A 24970-nucleotide genomic window follows, 5' to 3' on the forward strand; every position below is an offset into this window, starting at 1 on the left:
AGTGTCCTGGTGTACTGTGGTCAATCAGTAACAGTGTCCTGGTATACTGTGGTCCATCAGTGACAGTGTCCTGGTGTACTGTGGTCAATCAGTAACAGTGTCCTGGTGTACTGTGGACAATCAGTAACAGTGTCCTGGTGTACTGTGGTCAATCAGTGACAGTGTCCTGGTGTACTGTGGTCAAACATTAACAGTGTCCTGGTGTACTGTGGTCAATCAGTAACAGTGTCCTGGTGTACTGTGGTCAATCAGTAACTGTGTCCTGGTGTACTGTGGTTAATCAGTAACAGTGTCCTGGTGTACTGTGGTCAATCAGTAACAGAGTCCTGGTGTACTGTGGTCAATCAGTAACAGTGTCCTGGTGTACTGTGGTCAATCAGTGACAGTGTCCGGGTGTACTGTGTTCAATCAGTGACAGTGTCCTGGTGTACTGTAGTCAATCAGTAACAGTGTCTTGGTGTACTGTGGTCAATCAGTAACAGTGTCCTGGTGTACTGTGGTCAATCAGTGACAGTGTCCTGGTGTACTGTGGTCAATCAGTAACAGTGTCCTGGTGTACTGTGGTCAATCAGGAACAGTGTCCTGGTGTACTGTGGTCAATCAGTAACAGTGTCCTGGTGTACTGTGGTCAATCAGTAACAGAGTCCTGGTGTACGGTGGTCAAACATTAACAGTGTCCTGGTGTACTGTGGTCAATCAGTAAGTGTCCTGGTGTACAGTGGTCAATCAGTAACATTGTCCTGGTGTACTGTGGTCAATCAGTAACAGTGTCCTGGTGTACTGTGGTCAATCAGTAACAGTGTCGTGGTGTACTGTGGTGAATCAGTAACAGTGTCCTGGTGTACTGTGGTCAATCAGTAACAGTGTCCTGGTTTACTGTGGTCAATCAGTAACAGTGTCCTGGTGTACTGTGGTCAATCAGTAAGAGTGTCCTGGTGTACTGTGGTCAATCAGTAACAGTGTCCTGGTGTACTGTGGTCAATCAGTAACAGTGTCCTGGTGTACAGTGGTCAATCAGTAACAGTGTCCTGGTGTACTGTGGTCAATCAGTAACAGTGTCCTGGTGTACTGTGGTCCATCAGTAACAGTGTCCTGGAGTACTGTGGTCAATCAGTAACAGTGTCCCGGTGTACTGGTGTCAATCAGTAACAGTGTCCTGGTGTACTGTGGTCAATCAGTAACAGTGTCCTGGTGTATTGTGGTCAATCAGTAACAGTGTCCCGGTGTACTGTGGTCAATCAGTGACAGTGCCCTGGTGTACTGTGGTCAATCAGTGACAATGTCCTGGTGTACTGTGGTCAATCAGTAACAGTGTCCTGGTGTACTGTGGTCAATCAGTAACAGTGTCCTGGTGTATTGTGGTCAATCAGTAACAGTGTCCTGGTGTACTGTGGTCAATCAGTAACAGTGTCCTGGTGTACTGTGGTCAATCAGTAACAGTGTCCTGGTGTACTGTGGTCAATCAGTAACAGTATCCTGGTGTACTGTGGTCAATCAGTAACAGTGTCCTGGTGTACAGTGGTCAATCAGTAACAGTGTCCTCGTGTACTGTGGTCCATCAGTAACAGTGCCCTGGTGTACTGTGGTCAATCAGTAACAGTGCCCTGGTGTACTGTGGTCAATCAGTAACAGAGTCCTGGTGTATTGTGGTCAATCAGTAACAGTGTCCTGGTGTACTGGGGTCAATCAGTAACAGTGTCCTGGTGTACTGTGGTCAATCAGTAACAGTGTCCTGGTGTACTGTGGTCAATCAGTAACAGTGTCCTGGTGTACTGTGGTCAATCAGTAACAGTGTCCTGGTGTACTGCGGTCAATCAGTAACAGTGTCCTGATGTACTGTGGTCAATCAGTAACAGAGTCCTGGTGTACTCTGCTCAATCAGTAACAGTGCCCCGGTGTACTGTGGTCAATCAGTACCAGTGAGCTGGTGTACTGTTGTCAATCAGTAACAGTGTCCTGGTGTACTGTGGTCAATCAGTAACAGTGTTCTGGTGTACTGTGGTCAATCAGTAACAGTGTCCTAGTGTACTCTGGGCAATCAGTAACAGTGTCCTGGTGTAGTGTGGTCAATCAGTAACACTGTCCTGGTGCACTGTGGTCAATCAGTGACAGTGTCCTGGTGTACTGTGGTCAATCAGTAACAGTGTCCTAGTGTACTGTAGTCAATCAGTAACAGTGTCCTGGTGTACTGTGGTCAATCAGTAACAGTGTCATGGTGTAGTGTGGTCAATCAGTAACAGTGTCCTGGTGTACTGTGGTCAATCAGTAACAGAGTCCTGGTGTAGTGTGGTCAATCAGTAACAGTGTCCTGGTGTACTGTGGTCAATCAGTAACAGTGTCCTGGTGTAGTGTGGTCAATCAGTAACAGTGTCCAGGTGTACTGTGGTCAATCAGTAACAGAGTCCTGGTGTCGTGTGGTCAATCAGTAACAGTGTCCTGGTGTACTGTGGTCAATCAGTAACAGAGTCCGGGTGTACTCTGGTCAATCAGTGACAGTGTCCAGGTGTACTGTGGTCAATCAGTAACAGCGTCCTGGTGTACTGTGGTCAATCAGTGAGAGTGTCCTGGTGTACTGTGGTCAATCAGTAACAGTGTCCTGGTGTACTGTGGTCAATCAGTAACAGTGTTCTGGTGTACTGGTGTCAATCAGTAACAGTGTCCTGGTGTACTGTGGTCAATCAGTACCAGTGTCCTGGTGTACTGTGGTCAATCAGTAACAGTGTCCTGGTGTACTGGTGTCAATCAGTACCAGTGTCCTGGTGTACTGTGTTCAATCAGTAACAGTGTCCTGGGAAACTGTGGTCAATCAGTGACAGTGTCCTGGTGTACTGTGGTCAATCAGTAACAGTGTCCTGGTGTACTGTGGACAATCAGTAACAGTGTCCTGGTGTATTGTGGTCAATCAGTAACAGTGTCCTGGTGTACTGTGGTCAATCAGTAACAGTGTCCTGGTGTACTGTGGTCAATCAGTAACAGTGTCCTGGTGTACTGTGGTCAATCAGTAACAGTATCCTGGTGTACTGTGGTCAATCAGTAACAGTGTCCTGGTGTACAGTGGTCAATCAGTAACAGTGTCCTCGTGTACTGTGGTCCATCAGTAACAGTGCCCTGGTGTACTGTGGTCAATCAGTAACAGTGCCCTGGTGTACTGTGGTCAATCAGTAACAGAGTCCTGGTGTACTGTGGTCAATCAGTAACAGTGTCCTGGTGTACTGGGGTCAATCAGTAACAGTGTCCTGGTGTACTGTGGTCAATCAGTAACAGTGTCCTGGTGTACTGTGGTCAATCAGTAACAGTGTCCTGGTGTACTGTGGTCAATCAGTAACAGTGTCCTGGTGTACTGCGGTCAATCAGTAACAGTGTCCTGGTGTACTGTGGTCAATCAGTAACAGAGTCCTGGTGTACTCTGCTCAATCAGTAACAGTGCCCCGGTGTACTGTGGTCAATCAGTACCAGTGAGCTGGTGTACTGTTGTCAATCAGTAACAGTGTCCTGGTGTACTGTGGTCAATCAGTAACAGTGTTCTGGTGTACTGTGGTCAATCAGTAACAGTGTCCTAGTGTACTCTGGGCAATCAGTAACAGTGTCCTGGTGTAGTGTGGTCAATCAGTAACACTGTCCTGGTGCACTGTGGTCAATCAGTGACAGTGTCCTGGTGTACTGTGGTCAATCAGTAACAGTGTCCTGGTGTACTGTAGTCAATCAGTAACAGTGTCCTGGTGTACTGTGGTCAATCAGTAACAGTGTCCTGGTGTAGTGTGGTCAATCAGTAACAGTGTCCTGGTGTACTGTGGTCAATCAGTAACAGAGTCCTGGTGTAGTGTGGTCAATCAGTAACAGTGTCCTGGTGTACTGTGGTCAATCAGTAACAGTGTCCTGGTGTAGTGTGGTCAATCAGTAACAGTGTCCAGGTGTACTGTGGTCAATCAGTAACAGAGTCCTGGTGTCGTGTGGTCAATCAGTAACAGTGTCCTGGTGTACTGTGGTCAATCAGTAACAGAGTCCGGGTGTACTCTGGTCAATCAGTGACAGTGTCCAGGTGTACTGTGGTCAATCAGTAACAGCGTCCTGGTGTACTGTGGTCAATCAGTGAGAGTGTCCTGGTGTACTGTGGTCAATCAGTAACAGTGTCCTGGTGTACTGTGGTCAATCAGTAACAGTGTTCTGGTGTACTGGTGTCAATCAGTAACAGTGTCCTGGTGTACTGTGGTCAATCAGTACCAGTGTCCTGGTGTACTGTGGTCAATCAGTAACAGTGTCCTGGTGTACTGGTGTCAATCAGTACCAGTGTCCTGGTGTACTGTGTTCAATCAGTAACAGTGTCCTGGGAAACTGTGGTCAATCAGTGACAGTGTCCTGGTGTACTGTGGTCAATCAGTAACAGTGTCCTGGTGTACTGTGGACAATCAGTAACAGTGTCCTGGTGTACTGTGGTCAATCAGTGACAGTGTCCTGGTGTACTGTGGTCAAACATTAACAGTGTCCTGGTGTACTGTGGTCAATCAGTAACAGTGTCCTGGTGTACTGTGGTCAATCAGTAACTGTGTCCTGGTGTACTGTGGTTAATCAGTAACAGTGTCCTGGTGTACTGTGGTCAATCAGTAACAGTGTCCTGGTGTACTGTGGTCAATCAGTGACAGTGTCCTGGTGTACTGTGTTCAATCAGTGACAGTGTCCTGGTGTACTGTAGTCAATCAGTAACAGTGTCTTGGTGTACTGTGGTCAATCAGTAACAGTGTCCTGGTGTACTGTGGTCAATCAGTGACAGTGTCCTGGTGTACTGTGGTCAATCAGTAACAGTGTCCTGGTGTACTGTGGTCAATCAGGAACAGTGTCCTGGTGTACTGTGGTCAATCAGTAACAGTGTCCTGGTGTACTGTGGTCAATCAGTAACAGAGTCCTGGTGTACGGTGGTCAAACATTAACAGTGTCCTGGTGTACTGTGGTCAATCAGTAAGTGGCCTGGTGTACAGTGGTCAATCAGTAACATTGTCCTGGTGTACTGTGGTCAATCAGTAACAGTGTCCTGGTGCACTGTGGTCAATCAGTAACAGTGTCGTGGTGTACTGTGGTGAATCAGTAACAGTGTCCTGGTGTACTGTGGTCAATCAGTAACAGTGTCCTGGTTTACTGTGGTCAATCAGTAACAGTGTCCTGGTGTACTGTGGTCAATCAGTAAGAGTGTCCTGGTGTACTGTGGTCAATCAGTAACAGTGTCCTGGTGTACTGTGGTCAATCTGTAACAGTGTCCTGGTGTACAGTGGTCAATCAGTAACAGTGTCCTGGTGTACTGTGGTCAATCAGTAACAGTGTCCTGGTGTACTGTGGTCCATCAGTAACAGTGTCCTGGAGTACTGTTGTCAATCAGTAACAGTGTCCCGGTGTACTGGTGTCAATCAGTAACAGTGTCCTGGTGTACTGTGGTCAATCAGTAACAGTGTCCTGGTGTATTGTGGTCAATCAGTAACAGTGTCCTGGTGTACTGTGGTCAATCAGTGACAGTGCGCTGGTGTACTGTGGTCAATCAGTAATAGTGTCCTGGTGTACTGTGGTCAATCAGTAACAGTGTCCTGGTGTACTGTGGTCAATCAGTAACATTGTCCTGGTGTACTGTGGTCAATCAGTAATAGTGTCCTGGTGTACTGTGGTCAATCAGTAACAGTGTCCTGGTGTACTGTGGTCAATCAGTGACAATGTCCTGGTGTACTGTGGTCAATCAATAACAGTGTCCTGATGTACTGTGGTCAATCAGTGACAGTGTCCTGGTGTACTGTGGTCAATCAGTAACAGTGTCCTGGTGTACTGTGGTCAATCAGTAACAGTGTCCTGGTGTACTGTGGTCAATCAGTAACATTGTCCTGGTGTACTGTGGTCAATCAGTAACAGTGCCCTAGTGTACTGTGGTCAATCAGTAACAGTGTCCTGGTGTATTGTGGTCAATCAGTAACAGTGTCCTGCTATACTGTGGTCAATCAGTAACAGTGTCCTGGTGTACTGTGGTCAATCAGTAACAGTGTCCTGGTGTACTGTGGTCAATGAGTAACAGTGTCCTGGTGTACTGTGGTCAATGAGTAACAGTGTCCTGGTGTACGGTGGTCAATCAGTAACAGAGTCCTGGAGTACTGTGGTCAATCAGTAACAGTGTCCTGGTGTACTGTGGTCAATCAGAAAGTGTCCTGGTGTACTGTGGTCAATCAGTAACAGTGTCCTGATGTACTGTGGTCAATCAGTAACAGTGTCCTGGTGTACTGTGGTCAATCAGTAACAGTGTCCTGGTGTACTGTGGTCAATCAGTAAAAATGTCCAAGTGTACTGTGGTCAATCAGTAACAGTGTCCTGGTGTACTGTGGTCAATCAGTAACAGTGTCCTGGTGTACTGTGGTCAGTCAATAACAGTGTCCAGGTGTACAGTGGTCAAGAAGTAACAGTGTCGTGGTGTACTGTGGCCAATCAGTAACAGTGTCCTGGTGTACTGTGGTCAATCAGTAACAGTGTCCTGGTGTACTGTGGTCAATCCGTAACAGTGTCCTGGTGTACTGTGGTCAATCAGTGAAAGTGTCCTGGTGTACTGTGGTCAATCAGTGACATTGTGCTGGTTTACTGTGGTCAATCAGTAACAATGTGCTGGTGTACTGTGGTCAATCAGTAACAGTGTCCTGGTGTACTGTGGTCTATCAGTATCAGTGTCCTGGTGTACTGTGGTCTATCAGTAACAATGTCCTGGTGTATTGTGATCAATCAGTAACAATGTCCTGGTGTACTGTGGTCCATCAGTAACAGTGTCCTGGAGTACTGTGGTCAATCAGTAACAGTGTCCTGGTGTACTGGTGTCAATCAGTAACAGTGTCCTGGTGTACTGTGGTCAATCAGTAACAGTGTCCTGGTGTATTGTGGTCAATCAGTAACAGTGTCCTGGTGTACTGTGGTCCATCAGTAACAGTGTCCTGGTGTACTGTGGTCAATCAGTAACAGTGTCCTGGTGTACTTTGGTCCATCAGTAACAGTGTCCTGGTGTACTGTGGTCCATCAGTAACAGTGTCCTGGTGTACTGGTGTCAATCAGTAACAGTGTCCCGGTGTTCTGGTGTCAATCAGTGACAGTGTCCTGGTGTACTGTGGTCAATCAGTTACAGTGCCCTGGTGTACTGTGGTCAATCAGTGACAGTGTCCTGGTGTACTGTGGTCAATCAATAACAGTGTCCTGGTGTACTGTGGTCAATCAGTGACAGTGTCCTGGTGTACTGTGGTCAATCAGTAACAGTGTCTTGGTGTACTGTGGTCAATCAGTAACAGTGTCCTGGTGTACTGTGGTCAATCAGTGACAGTGTCCTGGTGTACTGTGGTCAATCAGTAACAGTGTCCTGGTGTACTGTGGTCAATCAGTAACAGTGTCCTGGTGTACTGTGGTCAATCAGTAACAGTGTCCTGGTGTACTGTGGTCAATCAGTAACAGAGTCCTGGTGTACGGTGGTCAATCATTAACAGTGTCCTGGTGTACGGTGGTCAATCAGTAAGTGTCCTGGTGTACAGTGGTCAATCAGTAACAGTGTCCTGGTGTACTGTGGTCAATCAGTAACAGTGTCCTGGTGTACTGTGGTCAATCAGTAACAGTGTCCTGGTGTACTGTGGTGAATCAGTAACAGTGTCCTGGTGTACTGTGGTCAATCAGTAACAGTGTCCTGGTGTACTGTGGTTAATCAGTAACAGTGTCCTGGTGTACTGTGGTCAATCAGTAAGAGTGTCCTGGTGTACTGTGGTCAATCAGTAACAGTGTCCTGGTGTACTGTGGTCAATCAGTTACAGTGTCCTGGTGTACAGTGGTCAATCAGTAACAGTGTCCTGGTGTACTGTGCTCAATCAGTAACAGTGTCCTGGTGTACTATGGTCCATCAGTAACAGTGTCCTGGAGTACCGTGGTCAATCAGTAACAGTGTCCCGGTGTACTGGTGTCAATCAGTAACTGTGTCCTGGTGTACTGTGGTCAATCAGTAACAGTGTCCTGGTGTATGGTGGTCAATCAGTAACAGTGTCCTGGTGTACTGTGGTCATTCAGTAACAGTGCCCTGGTGTGCTGTGGTCAATCAGTGACAAAGTCCTGGTGTACTGTGGTCAATCAATAACAGAGCCCTGGTGTACTGTGGTCAATCAGTGACAGTGTCCTGGTGTACTGTGGTCAATCAGTAACAGTGTCCTGGTGTACTGTGGTCAATCAGTAACAGTGTCCTGGTGTACTGTGGTCAATCAGTAACATTGTCCTGGTGTACTGTGGTCAATCAGTAACAGTGCCCTAGTGTACTGTGGTCAATCAGTAACAGTGTCCTGGTGTAATGTGGACAATCAGTAACAGTGTCCTGGTGTACTGTGGTCAATCAGTAACAGTGTCCTGGTGTACTGTGGTCAATCAGTAACAGTGTCCTGGTGTACTGTGGTCAATGAGTAAAAGTGTCCTGGTGTACTGTGGTCAATGAGTAACAGTGTCCTGGTGTACTGTGGTCAATCAGTAACAGAGTCCTGGTGTACTGTGGTCAATCAGTAACAGTGTCCTGGTGTACTGTGGTCAATCAGTAAGTGTCCTGGTGTACTGTGGTCAATCAGTAACAGTGTCCTGATGTACTGTGGTCAATCAGGATCAGTGTCCTGGTGTACTGTGGTCAATCAGTAACAGTGTCCTGGTGTACTGTGGTCAATCAGTAAAAATGTCCTGGTGTACTGTGGTCAATCAGTAACAGTGTCCTGGTGTACTGTGGTCAATCAGTAACAGTGTCCTGGTGTATTGTGGTCAATCAGTAACAGTGTCCTGGTGTACTGTGGTCAATCAATAACAGTGTCCTGGTGTACAGTGGTCAAGAAGTAACAGTGTCGTGGTGTACTGTGGCCAATCAGTAACAGTGTCCTGGTGTACTGTGGTCAATGAGTAACAGTGTCCTGGTGTACTGTGGTCAATCCGTAACAGTGTCCTGGTGTACTGTGGTCAATCAGTGAAAGTGTCCTGGTGTACTGTGGTCAATCAGTGACAGTGTGCTGGTTTACTGTGGTCAATCAGTAACAATGTGCTGGTGTACTGTGGTCAATCAGTAACAGTGTCCTGGTGTGCTGTGGTCTATCAGTAACAATGTCCTGGTGTATTGTGATCAATCAGTAACAATGTCCTGGTGTACTGTGGTCCATCAGTAACAGTGTCCTGGAGTACTGTGGTCAATCAGTAACAGTGTCCTGGTGTACTGGTGTCAATCAGTAACAGTGTCCTGGTGTACTGTGGTCAATCAGTAACAGTGTCCTGGTGTATTGTGGTCAATCAGTAACAGTGTCCTGGTGTACTGTGGTCCATCAATAACAGTGTCCTGGTGTACTGTGGTCAATCAGTAACAGTGTCCTGGTGTACTGTGGTCCATCAGTAACAGTGTCCTGGTGTACTGTGGTCCATCAGTAACAGTGTCCTGGTGTACTGGTGTCAATCAGTAACAGTGTCCCAGTATACTGGTGTCAATCAGTAACAGTGTCCTGGTGTACTGTGGTCAATCAGTAACAGTGTCCTGGTGTTTTGTGGTCAATCAGTAACAGTGTCCTGGTGTACTGTGGTCAATCAGTTACAGTGCCCTGGTGTACTGTGGTCAATCAGTGACAGTGTCCTGGTGTACTGTGGTCAATCAATAACAGTGTCCTGGTGTACTGTGGTCAATCAGTGACAGTGTCCTGGTGTACTGTGGTCAATCAGTAAGAGTGTCCTGGTGTACTGTGGTCAATCAGTAACAGTGTCCTGGTGTACTGTGGTCAATCAGTAACATTGTCCTGGTGTACTGTGGTGAAGCAGTAACAGTGCCCTAGTGTACTGCGGTCAATCAGTAACAGTGTCCTGGTGTATTGTGGTCAATCAGTAACAGTGTCCTGGTGTACTGTGGTCAATCAGTAACAGTGTCCTGGTGTACTGTGGTCAATCAGTAACAGTGTCCTGGTGTACTGTGGTCAATGAGTAACAGTGTCCTGGTGTACTGTGGTCAATGAGTAACAGTGTCCTGGTGTGCTGTGGTCAATCAATAACAGAGTGATGGTGTACTGTGGTCAATCAGTAACAGTGTCCTGGTGTACTGTGGTCAATCAGTAAGTGTCCTGGTGTACTGTGTTCAATCAGTAACAGTGTCCTGGTGTACTGTGGTCAATCAGTAACAGTGTCCTGGTGTACTGTGGTCAATCAGTAACAGTGTCCTGGTGTACTGTGGTCAATCAGTAAAAATGTCCTGGTGTACTGTGGTCAATCAGTAACAGTGTCCTGGTGTACTGTGGTCAATCAGTAACAGTGTCCTGGTGCATTGTGGTCAATCAGTAACAGTGTCCTGGTGTACTGTGGTCAATCAGTAACAGTGTCCTGGTGTACAGTGGTCAACCAGTAACAGTGTCCTGGTGTACTGTGGCCAACCAGTAACAGTGTCCTGGTGTACTGTGGTCAATCAGTAACAGTGTCCTGGTGTACTGTGGTCAATCCGTAACAGTGTCCTGGTGTACTGTGGTCAATCAGTGACAGTGTCCTGGTGTACTGTGGTCAATCAGTGACAGTGTGCTGGTTTACTGTGGTCAATCAGTAACAATGTGCTGGTGTACTGTGGTCAATCAGTAACAGTGTCCTGGTGTACTGTGGTCTATCAGTATCAGTGTCCTGGTGTACTGTGGTCTATCAGTAACAATGTCCTGGTGTATTGTGATCAATCAGTAACAGTGTCCTGGTGTACTGTGGTCAATGAGTAACAGTGTCCTGGTGTACTGTGGTCAATGAGTAACAGTGTCCTGGTGTACTGTGGTCAATCAGGAACAGAGTCCTGGTGTACTGTGGTCAATCAGTAACAGTGTCCTGGTGTACTGTGGTCAATCAGTAAGTGTCCTGGTGTACTGTGGTCAATCAGTAACAGTGTCCTGGTGTACTGTGGTCAATCAGTAACAGTGTCCTGGTGTACTGTGGTCAATCAGTAACAGTGTCCTGGTGTACTGTGGTCAATCAGTAAAAATGTCCTGGTGTACTGTGGTCAATCAGTAACAGTGTCCTGGTGTACTGTGGTCAATCAGTAACAGTGTCCTGGTGTATTGTGGTCAATCAGTAACAGTGTCCTGGTGTACTGTGGTCAATCAGTAACAGTGTCCTGGTGTACAGTGATCAACCAGTAACAGTGTCCTGGTGTACTGTGGCCAATCAGTAACAGTGTCCTGGTGTACTGTGGTCAATCAGTAACAGTGTCCTGCTGTACTGTGGTCAATCCGTAACAGTGTCCTGGTGTACTGTGGTCAATCAGTGACAGTGTCCTGGTGTACTGTGGTCAATCAGTGACAGTGTGCTGGTTTACTGTGGTCAATCAGTAACAATGTGCTGGTGTACTGTGGTCAATCAGTAACAGTGTCCTGGTGTACTGTGGTCTATCAGTAACAGTGTCCTGGAGTACTGTGGTCAATCAGTAACAGTGTCCTGGTGTACTGGTGTCAATCAGTAACAGTGTCCTGGTGTACTGTGGTCAATCAGTAACAGTGTCCTGGTGTATTGTGGTCAATCAGTAACAGTGTCCTGGTGTACTGTGGTCCATCAGTAACAGTGTCCTGGTGTACTGTGGTCAATCAGTAACAGTGTCCTGGTGTACTGTGGTCCATCAGTAACAGTGTCCTGGTGTACTGTGGTCCATCAGTAACAGTGTCCTGGTTTACTGGTGTCAATCAGTAACACTGTCCTGGTGTATTGTGGTCAATCAGTAACAGTGTCCTGGTGTACTGTGGTCCAACAGTAACAGTGTCCTGGTGCACTGTGGTCAATCAGTGACAGTGTCCTGGTGCACTGTGGTCAATCGGTAACAGTGTCCTGGTGTACTGTGGTCTATCAGTGACAGTGTCCTGGTGTACTGTGGTCCATCAGTAACAGTGTCCTGGTGTACTGTGGTCCATCAGAACAGTGTCCTGGTGTACTGGTGTCAATCAGTAACACTGTCCTGGTGTATTGTGGTCAATCAGTAACAGTGTCCTGGTGTACTGTGGTCCAACAGTAACAGTGTCCTGGTGCACTGTGGTCAATCAGTGAAAGTGTCCTGGTGTACTGTGGTCAATCAGTAACAGTGTCCTGGTGTACTGTGGTCAATCAGTAACAGTGTGTTGGTGTACTGTGGTCAATCAGTAACAGTGTCCTGGTGTACTGGGGTCAATCAGTAACAGTGTCCTGGTATACTGTGGTCAATCAGTGACATTGTCCTGGTGTGCTGTGGTCAATCAGTAACAGTGTCCTGGTGTACTGTGGTCAATCAGTAACAGTGTCCTGGTGTACTGTGGTCAATCAGTGACAGTGTCCTGGTGTACTGTGGTCAATCATTAACAGTGTCCTGGTGTACTGTGGTCAATCAGTAATAGTGTCCTGGTGTACTGTGGTCAATCAGTAACAGTGTCCTGGTGTACTGTGGTTAATCAGTAACAGTGTCCTGGTGTACTGTGGTCAATCAGTAACAGAGTCCTGGTGTACTGTGGTCAATCAGTAACAGTGTGTTGGTGTACTGTGGTCAAACTGTAACAGTGTCCTGGTGTACTGGGGTCAATCAGTAACAGTGTCCTGGTATACTGTGGTCAATCAGTGACAGTGTCCTGGTGTACTGTGGTCAATCAGTGACAGTGTCCTGGTGCACTTTGGTCAATGAATAACAGTGTCCTGGTGTACTGTGGTCAATCAGTGACAGTGTCCTGGTGTACTGTGGTCAATCAGTAACAATGTCCTGGTGTACTGTGGTCAATCAGTAACAGTGTCCTGGTGTACTGTGGTCAATCAGTAACATTGTCCTGGTGTACTGTGGTCAATCAGTAACAGTGCCCTCGTGTACTGTGGTCAATCAGTAACAGTGTCCTGGTGTACTGTGGTCAATCAGTAACAGTGTCCTGGTGTACTGTGGTCAATCAGTAACAGTGTCCTGGTGTACTGTGGTCAATCAGGAACAGTGTCCTGGTGTACTGTGGTCAATGAGTAACAGTGTCCTGGTGTACTGTGGTCAATGAGTAACAGTGTCCTGGAGTACTGTGTTCAACCAGTAACAGAGTCCTGGTGTACTGTGGTCAATCAGTAACAGTGTCCTGGTGTATTGTGGTCAATCAGTAAGTGTCCTGGTGTACTGTGGTCAATCAGTAATAGTGTCCTGGTGTACTGTGGTCAATCAGTAACAATGTCCTGGTGTACTGTGGTCAATCAGTAACAGTGTCCTGGTGTACTGTGGTCAATCAGTAAAAATGTCCTGGTGTACTGTGGTCAATCAGTAACAGTGTCCTGGTGTATTGTGGTCAATCAGTAACAGTGTCCTGGTGTACTGTGGTCAATCAGTAACAGTGTCCTGGTGTACAGTGGTCAACCAGTAAGAGTGTCCTGGTGTACTGTGGCCAATCAGTAACAGTGTCCTGGTGTACTGTGGTCAATCAGTAACAGTATCCTGGTGTACTGTGGTCAATCCGTAACAGTGTCCTGGTGTACTGTGGTCAATCAGTGACAGTGTCCTGGTGTACTGTGGTCAATCAGTGACAGTGTGCTGGTTTACTGTGGTCAATCAGTAACAATGTGCTGGTGTACTGTGGTCAATCAGTAACAGTGTCCTGGTGTACTGTGGTCTATCAGTATCAGTGTCCTGGTGTACTGTGGTCTATCAGTAACAATGTCCTGGTGTATTGTGATCAATCAGTAACAGTGTCCTGGTGTACTGGTGTCAATCAGTAACAGTGTCCTGGTGTACTGTGGTCAGTCAGTAACAGTGTCCTGGTGTACTGTGGTCAATCAGTAACAGTGTCCTGGTGTACTGTGGTCAATCAGTAACAGTGTCCTGGTGTATTGTGGTCAATCAGTAACAGTGTCCTGGTGTACTGTGGTCAATCAGTAACAGTGCCCTGGTGTACTGTGGTCAATCAGTAACAGTGCCCTGGTGTGCTGTGGTCAATCAGAAACAGTGTCCTGGTGTACTGTGGTCAATCAGTAACAGTGTCCTGGTGTACTGGGGTCAATCAGTAACAGTGTACTGGTATACTGTGGTCAATCAGTGACAGTGTCCTGGTGTGCTGTGGTCAATCAGTAACAGTGTCCTGGTGTACTGTGGTCAATCAGTAACAGTGTCCTGGTGTACTGTGGTCAATCAGTGACAGTGTCCTGGTGTACTGTGGTCAATCATTAACAGTGTCCTGGTGTACTGTGGTCAATCAGTAACAGTGTCCTGGTGTACTGTGGTCAATCAGTAACAGTGTCCTGGTGTACTGTGGTTAATCAGTAACAGTGTCCTGGTGTACTGTGGTCAATCAGTAACAGAGTCCTGGTGTACTGTGGTCAATCAGTAACAGTGTCCTGGTGTACTGTGGTCAATCAGTAACAGTGTCCTGGTGTACTGGTGTCAATCAGTAACAGTGTCCTGGTGTACTGTGGTCAATCAGTAACAGTGTCCTGGTGTATTGTGGTCAATCAGTAACAGTGTCCTGGTGTACTGTGGTCAATCAGTGACAGTGCCCTGGTGTACTTTGGTCAATCAGTGACAGTGTCCTGGTGTACTGTGGTCAATCAATAACAGTGTCCTGTGTACTGTGGTCAATCAGTGACAGTGTCCTGGTGTACTGTGGTCAATCAGTAACAGTGTCCTGGTGTACTGTGGTCAATCAGTAACAGTGTCCTGGTGTACTGTGGTCAATCAGTAACATTGTCCTGGTGTACTGTGGTCAATCAGTAACAGTGCCCTAGTGTACTGTGGTCAATCAGTAACAGTGTCCTGGTGTATTGTGGTCAATCAGTAACAGTGTCCTGGTGTACTGTGGTCAATCAGTAACAGTGTCCTGGTGTACTGTGGTCAATCAGTAACAGTGTCCTGGTGTACTGTAGTCAATGAGTAACAGTGTCCTGGTGTACTGTGGTCAATGAGTAACAGTGTCCTGGTGTACTGTGGTCAATCAGTAACAGAGTCCTGGTGTACTGTGGTCAATCAGTAACAGTGTCCTGGTGTACTGTGGTCAATCAGTAAGTGTCCTGGTGTACTGTGGTCAATCAGTAACAGTGTCCTGGTGTACTGTGGTCAATCAGTAACAGTGTCCTGGTGTACTGTGGTCAATCAGTAACAGTGTCCTGGTGTACTGTGGTCAATCAGTAAAAATGTCCTGGTGTACTGTGGTCAATCAGTAACAGTGTCCTGGTGTACTGTGGTCAATCAGTAACAGTGTCCTGGTGTATTGTGGTCAATCAGTAACAGTGTCCTGGTGTACTGTGGTCAATCAGTAACAGTGTCCTGGTGTACAGTGGTCAACCAGTAACAGTGTCCTGGTGTACTGTGGCCAATCAGTAACAGTGTCCTGGTGTACTGTGGTCAATCAGTAACAGTGTCCTGGTGTACTGTGGTCAATCCGTAACAGTGTCCTGGTGTACTGTGGTCAATCAGTGACGGTGTCCTGGTGTACTGTGGTCAATCAGTGACAGTGTGCTCGTTTACTGTGGTCAATCAGTAACAATGTGCTGGTGTACTGTGGTCAATCAGTAACAGTGTCCTGGTGTACTGTGGTCTATCAGTATCAGTGTCCTGGTGTACTGTGGTCAATCAGTAACAGTGTCCTGGTGTACTGTGGTCAATCCGTAACAGTGTCCTGGTGTACTGTGGTCAATCAGTGACGGTGTCCTGGTGTACTGTGGTCAATCAGTGACAGTGTGCTCGTTTACTGTGGTCAATCAGTAACAATGTGCTGGTGTACTGTGGTCAATCAGTAACAGTGTCCTGGTGTACTGTGGTCTATCAGTATCAGTGTCCTGGTGTACTGCGGTCTATCAATAACAATGTCCTGGTGTATTGTGATCAATCAGTAACAGTGTCCTGGTGTACTGTGGTCCTTCAGTAACAGTGTCCTGGTGTACTGTGGTCAATCAGTAACAGTGTCCTGGTGTACTGTGGTCCATCAGTAACAGTGTCCTGGTGTACTGTGGTCCATCAGTAACAGTGTCCTGGTGTACTGGTGTCAATCAGTAAAACTGTCCTGGTGTATTGTGGTCAATCAGTAACAGTGTCCTGGTGTACTGTGGTCCAACAGTAACAGTGTCCTGGTGCACTGTGGTCAATCAGTGACAGTGTCCTGGTGTACTGTGGTCAATCAGTAACAGTGTCCTGGTGTACTGTGGTCAATCAGTAACAGTGTCCTCGTGTACTGTGGTCAATCAGTGACAGTGTCCTGGTGTACTGTGGTCAAACGGTAACAGTGTCCTGGTGTACTGTGGTCTATCAGTGACAGTGTCCTGGTGTACTGTGGTCCATCAGTAAAAGTGCCCTGGTGTACTGTGGTCAATCAGTAACAGTGTCCTGGTGTACTATGGTCAATCAGTAACAGTGTCCTGGTGTACTGTGGTCAATCAGTAACAGTGTCCTGGTGTACTGTGGTCAATCAGTAACAGTGTCCTGGTGTACTGTGGTTAATCAGTAACATTGTCCTGGTGTACTGTGGTCAATCAGTAACAGAGTCCTGGTGTACTGTGGTCAATCAGCAACAGTGTCCTGGTGTGCTGTGGTCAATCAGTAACAGTGTCCTGGTGTACTGGTGTCAATCAGTAACAGTGTCCTGGTGTACTGTGGTCAATCAGTAACAGTGTCCTGGTGTATTGTGGTCAATCAGTAACAGTGTCCTGGTGTACTGTGGTCAATCAGTGACAGTGCCCTGGCGTACTGTGGTCAATCAGTGACAGTGTCCTGGTGTACTGTGGTCAATCAATAACAGTGTCCTGGTGTACTGTGGTCAATCAGTGACAGTGTCCTGGTGTACTGTGGTCAATCAGTAACAGTGTCCTGGTGTACTGTGGTCAATCAATAACAGTGTCCTGGTGTACTGTGGTCAATCAGTAACATTGTCCTGGTGTACTGTGGTCAATCAGTAACAGTGCCCTAGTGTACTGTGGTCAATCAGTAACAGTGTCCTGGTGTATTGTGGTCAATCAGTAACAGTGTCCTGGTGTACTGTGGTCAATCAGTAACAGTGTCCTGGTGTACTGTGGTCAATCAGTAACAGTGTCCTGGTGTACTGTGGTCAATGAGTAACAGTGTCCTGGTGTACTGTGGTCAATCAGTAACAGTGTCCTGGTGTACTGTGGTCAATCAGTAACAGTGTCCTGGTGTATTGTGGTCAATCAGTAACAGTGTCCTGGTGTACTGTGGTCAATCAGTGACAGTGTCCTGGTGTACTGTGGTCAATCAGTAACAGTGTCCTGGTGTACTGTGGTCAATCAGTAACAGTGTCCTCGTGTACTGTGGTCAATCAGTGACAGTGTCCTGGTGTACTGTGGTCAAACGGTAACAGTGTCCTGGTGTACTGTGGTCTATCAGTGACAGTGTCCTGGTGTACTGTGGTCCATCAGTAACAGTGCCCTGGTGTACTGTGGTCAATCAGTAACTGTGTCCTGGTGTACTGTGGTCAATCAGTAACAGTGTCCTGGTGTACTGTGGTCAATCAGTAACAGTGTCCTGGTGTACTGTGGTCAATCAGTAACAGTGTCCTGGTGTACTGTGGTTAATCAGTAACATTGTCCTGGTGTACTGTGGTCAATCAGTAACAGAGTCCTGGTGTACTGTGGTCAATCAGCAACAGTGTCCTGGTGTGCTGTGGTCAATCAGTAACAGTGTCCTGGTGTACTGGTGTCAATCAGTAACAGTGTCCTGGTGTACTGTGGTCAATCAGTAACAGTGTCCTGGTGTATTGTGGTCAATCAGTAACAGTGTCCTGGTGTACTGTGGTCAATCAGTGACAGTGCCCTGGCGTACTGTGGTCAATCAGTAACAGTGTCCTGGTGTACTGTGGTCAATCAATAACAGTGTCCTGGTGTACTGTGGTCAATCAGTGACAGTGTCCTGGTGTACTGTGGTCAATCAGTAACAGTGTCCTGGTGTACTGTGGTCAATCAATAACAGTGTCCTGGTGTACTGTGGTCAATCAGTAACATTGTCCTGGTGTACTGTGGTCAATCAGTAACAGTGCCCTAGTGTACTGTGGTCAATCAGTAACAGTGTCCTGGTGTATTGTGGTCAATCAGTAACAGTGTCCTGGTGTACTGTGGTCAATCAGTAACAGTGTCCTGGTGTACTGTGGTCAATCAGTAACAGTGTCCTGGTGTACTGTGGTCAATGAGTAACAGTGTCCTGGTGTACTGTGGTCAATCAGTAACAGTGTCCTGGTGTACTGTGGTCAATCAGTGACAGTGCCCTGGTGTACTGTGGTCAATCTGTGACAGTGTCCTGGTGTACTGTGGTCAATCAATAACAGTGTCCTGGTGTACTGTGGTCAATCAGTGACAGTGTCCTGGTGTGCTGTGGTCAATCAGTAACAGTGTCCTGGTGTACTGTGGTCAATCAGTAACAGTGTCCTGGTGTACTGTGGTCAATCAGTAACATTGTCCTGCTGTACTGTGGTTAATCAGTAACAGTGTCCTGGTGTACTGTGGTCAATCAGTAACTGAGTCCTGGTGTACTGTGGTCAATCAGTAACAGTGTCCTGGTGTACTGTGGTCAATCAGTAACAGTGTCCTAGTGTACTGGTGTCAATCAGTAACAGTGTCCTGGTGTACTGTGGTCAAGCAGTAACAGTGTCCTGGTGTATTGTGGTCAATCAGTAACAGTGTCCTGGTGTACTGTGGTCAATCAGTGACAGTGCCCTGGTGTACTGTGGTCAATCAGTGACAGTGTCCTGGTGTACTGTGGTCAATCAATAACAGTGTCCTGGTGTACTGTGGTCAATCAACGACAGTGTCCTGGTGTACTGTGGTCAATCAATAACAGTGTCCTGGTGTACTGTGGTCAATCAGTAACAGTGTCCTGGTGTACTGTGGTCAATCAGTAACATTGTCCTGGTGTACTGTGGTCAATCAGTAACAGTGCCCTAGTGTACTGTGGTTAATCAGTAACAGTGTCCTGGTGTACTGTGGTCAATCAGTAACAGAGTCCTGGTGTACTGTGGTCAATCAGTAACAGTGTGTTGGTGTACTGTGGTCAAACTGTAACAGTGTCCTGGTGTACTGGGGTCAATCAGTAACAGTGTCCTGGTATACTGTGGTCAATCAGTGACAGTGTCCTGGTGTACTGTGGTCAATCAGTGACAGTGTCCTGGTGCACTTTGGTCAATGAATAACAGTGTCCTGGTGTACTGTGGTCAATCAGTGACAGTGTCCTGGTGTACTGTGGTCAATCAGTAACAATGTCCTGGTGTACTGTGGTCAATCAGTAACAGTGTCCTGGTGTACTGTGGTCAATCAGTAACATTGTCCTGGTGTACTGTGGTCAATCAGTAACAGTGCCCTCGTGTACTGTGGTCAATCAGTAACAGTGTCCTGGTGTACTGTGGTCAATCAGTAACAGTGTCCTGGTGTACTGTGGTCAATCAGTAACAGTGTCCTGGTGTACTGTGGTCAATCAGGAACAGTGTCCTGGTGTACTGTGGTCAATGAGTAACAGTGTCCTGGTGTACTGTGGTCAATGAGTAACAGTGTCCTGGAGTACTGTGGTCAACCAGTAACAGAGTCCTGGTGTACTGTGGTCAATCAGTAACAGTGTCCTGGTGTATTGTGGTCAATCAGTAAGTGTCCTGGTGTACTGTGGTCAATCAGTAATAGTGTCCTGGTGTACTGTGGTCAATCAGTAACAATGTCCTGGTGTACTGTGGTCAATCAGTAACAGTGTCCTGGTGTACTGTGGTCAATCAGTAAAAATGTCCTGGTGTACTGTGGTCAATCAGTAACAGTGTCCTGGTGTACTGTGGTCAATCAGTAACAGTGTCCTGGTGTATTGTGGTCAATCAGTAACAGTGTCCTGGTGTACTGTGGTCAATCAGTAACAGTGTCCTGGTGTACAGTGGTCAACCAGTAAGAGTGTCCTGGTGTACTGTGGCCAATCAGTAACAGTGTCCTGGTGTACTGTGGTCAATCAGTAACAGTATCCTGGTGTACTGTGGTCAATCCGTAACAGTGTCCTGGTGTACTGTGGTCAATCAGTGACAGTGTCCTGGTGTACTGTGGTCAATCAGTGACAGTGTGCTGGTTTACTGTGGTCAATCAGTAACAATGTGCTGGTGTACTGTGGTCAATCAGTAACAGTGTCCTGGTGTACTGTGGTCTATCAGTATCAGTGTCCTGGTGTACTGTGGTCTATCAGTAACAATGTCCTGGTGTATTGTGATCAATCGGTAACAGTGTCCTGGTGTACTGTGGTCCATCAGTAACACTGTCCTGGAGTACTGTGGTCAATCAGTAACAGTGTCCTGGTGTACTGGTGTCAATCAGTAACAGTGTCCTGGTGTACTGTGGTCAATCAGTAACAGTGTCCTGGTGTACTGTGGTCAATCAGCAACAGTGTCCTGGTGTACTGTGGTCAATCAGTAACAGTGTCCTGGTGTATTGTGGTCAATCAGTAACAGTGTCCTGGTGTACTGTGGTCAATCAGTAACAGTGCCCTGGTGTACTGTGGTCAATCAGTAACAGTGCCCTGGTGTGCTGTGGTCAATCAGAAACAGTGTCCTGGTGTACTGTGGTCAATCAGTAACAGTGTCCTGGTGTACTGGGGTCAATCAGTAACAGTGTACTGGTATACTGTGGTCAATCAGTGACAGTGTCCTGGTGTGCTGTGGTCAATCAGTAACAGTGTCCTGGTGTACTGTGGTCAATCAGTAACAGTGTCCTGGTGTACTGTGGTCAATCAGTGACAGTGTCCTGGTGTACTGTGGTCAATCATTAACAGTGTCCTGGTGTACTGTGGTCAATCAGTAACAGTGTCCTGGTGTACTGTGGTCAATCAGTAACAGTGTCCTGGTGTACTGTGGTTAATCAGTAACAGTGTCCTGGTGTACTGTGGTCAATCAGTAACAGAGTCCTGGTGTACTGTGGTCAATCAGTAACAGTGTCCTGGTGTACTGTGGTCAATCAGTAACAGTGTCCTGGTGTACTGGTGTCAATCAGTAACAGTGTCCTGGTGTACTGTGGTCAATCAGTAACAGTGTCCTGGTGTATTGTGGTCAATCAGTAACAGTGTCCTGGTGTACTGTGGTCAATCAGTGACAGTGCCCTGGTGTACTGTGGTCAATCAGTGACAGTGTCCTGGTGTACTGTGGTCAATCAATAACAGTGTCCTGGTGTACTGTGGTCAATCAGTGACAGTGTCCTGGTGTACTGTGGTCAATCAGTAACAGTGTCCTGGTGTACTGTGGTCAATCAGTAACAGTGTCCTGGTGTACTGTGGTCAATCAGTAACATTGTCCTGGTGTACTGTGGTCAATCAGTAACAGTGCCCTAGTGTACTGTGGTCAATCAGTAACAGTGTCCTGGTGTATTGTGGTCAATCAGTAACAGTGTCCTGGTGTACTGTGGTCAATCAGTAACAGTGTCCTGGTGTACTGTGGTCAATCAGTAACAGTGTCCTGGTGTACTGTAGTCAATGAGTAACAGTGTCCTGGTGTACTGTGGTCAATGAGTAACAGTGTCCTGGTGTACTGTGGTCAATCAGTAACAGAGTCCTGGTGTACTGTGGTCAATCAGTAACAGTGTCCTGGTGTACTGTGGTCAATCAGTAAGTGTCCTGGTGTACTGTGGTCAATCAGTAACAGTGTCCTGGTGTACTGTGGTCAATCAGTAACAGTGTCCTGGTGTACTGTGGTCAATCAGTAACAGTGTCCTGGTGTACTGTGGTCAATCAGTAAAAATGTCCTGGTGTACTGTGGTCAATCAGTAACAGTGTCCTGGTGTACTGTGGTCAATCAGTAACAGTGTCCTGGTGTATTGTGGTCAATCAGTAACAGTGTCCTGGTGTACTGTGGTCAATCAGTAACAGTGTCCTGGTGTACAGTGGTCAACCAGTAACAGTGTCCTGGTGTACTGTGGCCAATCAGTAACAGTGTCCTGGTGTACTGTGGTCAATCAGTAACAGTGTCCTGGTGTACTGTGGTCAATCCGTAACAGTGTCCTGGTGTACTGTGGTCAATCAGTGACGGTGTCCTGGTGTACTGTGGTCAATCAGTGACAGTGTGCTCGTTTACTGTGGTCAATCAGTAACAATGTGCTGGTGTACTGTGGTCAATCAGTAACAGTGTCCTGGTGTACTGTGGTCTATCAGTATCAGTGTCCTGGTGTACTGTGGTCAATCAGTAACAGTGTCCTGGTGTACTGTGGTCAATCCGTAACAGTGTCCTGGTGTACTGTGGTCAATCAGTGACGGTGTCCTGGTGTACTGTGGTCAATCAGTGACAGTGTGCTCGTTTACTGTGGTCAATCAGTAACAATGTGCTGGTGTACTGTGGTCAATCAGTAACAGTGTCCTGGTGTACTGTGGTCTATCAGTATCAGTGTCCTGGTGTACTGCGGTCTATCAATAACAATGTCCTGGTGTATTGTGATCAATCAGTAACAGTGTCCTGGTGTACTGTGGTCCTTCAGTAACAGTGTCCTGGTGTACTGTGGTCAATCAGTAACAGTGTCCTGGTGTACTGTGGTCCATCAGTAACAGTGTCCTGGTGTACTGTGGTCCATCAGTAACAGTGTCCTGGTGTACTGGTGTCAATCAGTAAAACTGTCCTGGTGTATTGTGGTCAATCAGTAACAGTGTCCTGGTGTACTGTGGTCCAACAGTAACAGTGTCCTGGTGCACTGTGGTCAATCAGTGACAGTGTCCTGGTGTACTGTGGTCAATCAGTAACAGTGTCCTGGTGTACTGTGGTCAATCAGTAACAGTGTCCTCGTGTACTGTGGTCAATCAGTGACAGTGTCCTGGTGTACTGTGGTCAAACGGTAACAGTGTCCTGGTGTACTGTGGTCTATCAGTGACAGTGTCCTGGTGTACTGTGGTCCATCAGTAAAAGTGCCCTGGTGTACTGTGGTCAATCAGTAACAGTGTCCTGGTGTACTGTGGTCAATCAGTAACAGTGTCCTGGTGTACTGTGGTCAATCAGTAACAGTGTCCTGGTGTACTGTGGTCAATCAGTAACAGTGTCCTGGTGTACTGTGGTTAATCAGTAACATTGTCCTGGTGTACTGTGGTCAATCAGTAACAGAGTCCTGGTGTACTGTGGTCAATCAGCAACAGTGTCCTGGTGTGCTGTGGTCAATCAGTAACAGTGTCCTGGTGTACTGGTGTCAATCAGTAACAGTGTCCTGGTGTACTGTGGTCAATCAGTAACAGTGTCCTGGTGTATTGTGGTCAATCAGTAACAGTGTCCTGGTGTACTGTGGTCAATCAGTGACAGTGCCCTGGCGTACTGTGGTCAATCAGTGACAGTGTCCTGGTGTACTGTGGTCAATCAATAACAGTGTCCTGGTGTACTGTGGTCAATCAGTGACAGTGTCCTGGTGTACTGTGGTCAATCAGTAACAGTGTCCTGGTGTACTGTGGTCAATCAATAACAGTGTCCTGGTGTACTGTGGTCAATCAGTAACATTGTCCTGGTGTACTGTGGTCAATCAGTAACAGTGCCCTAGTGTACTGTGGTCAATCAGTAACAGTGTCCTGGTGTATTGTGGTCAATCAGTAACAGTGTCCTGGTGTACTGTGGTCAATCAGTAACAGTGTCCTGGTGTACTGTGGTCAATCAGTAACAGTGTCCTGGTGTACTGTGGTCAATGAGTAACAGTGTCCTGGTGTACTGTGGTCAATCAGTAACAGTGTCCTGGTGTACTGTGGTCAATCAGTAACAGTGTCCTGGTGTATTGTGGTCAATCAGTAACAGTGTCCTGGTGTACTGTGGTCAATCAGTAACAGTGTCCTGGTGTACTGTGGTCAATCAGTAACAGTGTCCTAGTGTACTGGTGTCAATCAGTAACAGTGTCCTGGTGTACTGTGGTCAAGCAGTAACAGTGTCCTGGTGTATTGTGGTCAATCAGTAACAGTGTCCTGGTGTACTGTGGTCAATCAGTGACAGTGCCCTGGTGTACTGTGGTCAATCAGTGACAGTGTCCTGGTGTACTGTGGTCAATCAATAACAGTGTCCTGGTGTACTGTGGTCAATCAACGACAGTGTCCTGGTGTACTGTGGTCAATCAATAACAGTGTCCTGGTGTACTGTGGTCAATCAGTAACAGTGTCCTGGTGTACTGTGGTCAATCAGTAACATTGTCCTGGTGTACTGTGGTCAATCAGTAACAGTGCCCTAGTGTACTGTGGTTAATCAGTAACAGTGTCCTGGTGTACTGTGGTCAATCAGTAACAGAGTCCTGGTGTACTGTGGTCAATCAGTAACAGTGTGTTGGTGTACTGTGGTCAAACTGTAACAGTGTCCTGGTGTACTGGGGTCAATCAGTAACAGTGTCCTGGTATACTGTGGTCAATCAGTGACAGTGTCCTGGTGTACTGTGGTCAATCAGTGACAGTGTCCTGGTGCACTTTGGTCAATGAATAACAGTGTCCTGGTGTACTGTGGTCAATCAGTGACAGTGTCCTGGTGTACTGTGGTCAATCAGTAACAATGTCCTGGTGTACTGTGGTCAATCAGTAACAGTGTCCTGGTGTACTGTGGTCAATCAGTAACATTGTCCTGGTGTACTGTGGTCAATCAGTAACAGTGCCCTTGTGTACTGTGGTCAATCAGTAACAGTGTCCTGGTGTACTGTGGTCAATCAGTAACAGTGTCCTGGTGTACTGTGGTCAATCAGTAACAGTGTCCTGGTGTACTGTGGTCAATCAGGAACATTGTCCTGGTGTACTGTGGTCAATGAGTAACAGTGTCCTGGTGTACTGTGGTCAATGAGTAACAGTGTCCTGGAGTACTGTGGTCAACCAGTAACAGAGTCCTGGTGTACTGTGGTCAATCAGTAACAGTGTCCTGGTGTATTGTGGTCAATCAGTAAGTGTCCTGGTGTACTGTGGTCAATCAGTAATAGTGTCCTGGTGTACTGTGGTCAATCAGTAACAATGTCCTGGTGTACTGTGGTCAATCAGTAACAGTGTCCTGGTGTACTGTGGTCAATCAGTAAAAATGTCCTGGTGTACTGTGGTCAATCAGTAACAGTG

Source organism: Somniosus microcephalus, chromosome 17, assembly GCF_052327205.1.
Source record: "Somniosus microcephalus isolate GS21.2 chromosome 17, FLI_Smic_1.0, whole genome shotgun sequence".
In the NCBI taxonomy this organism is placed as follows: Eukaryota; Metazoa; Chordata; class Chondrichthyes; order Squaliformes; family Somniosidae; genus Somniosus; species Somniosus microcephalus.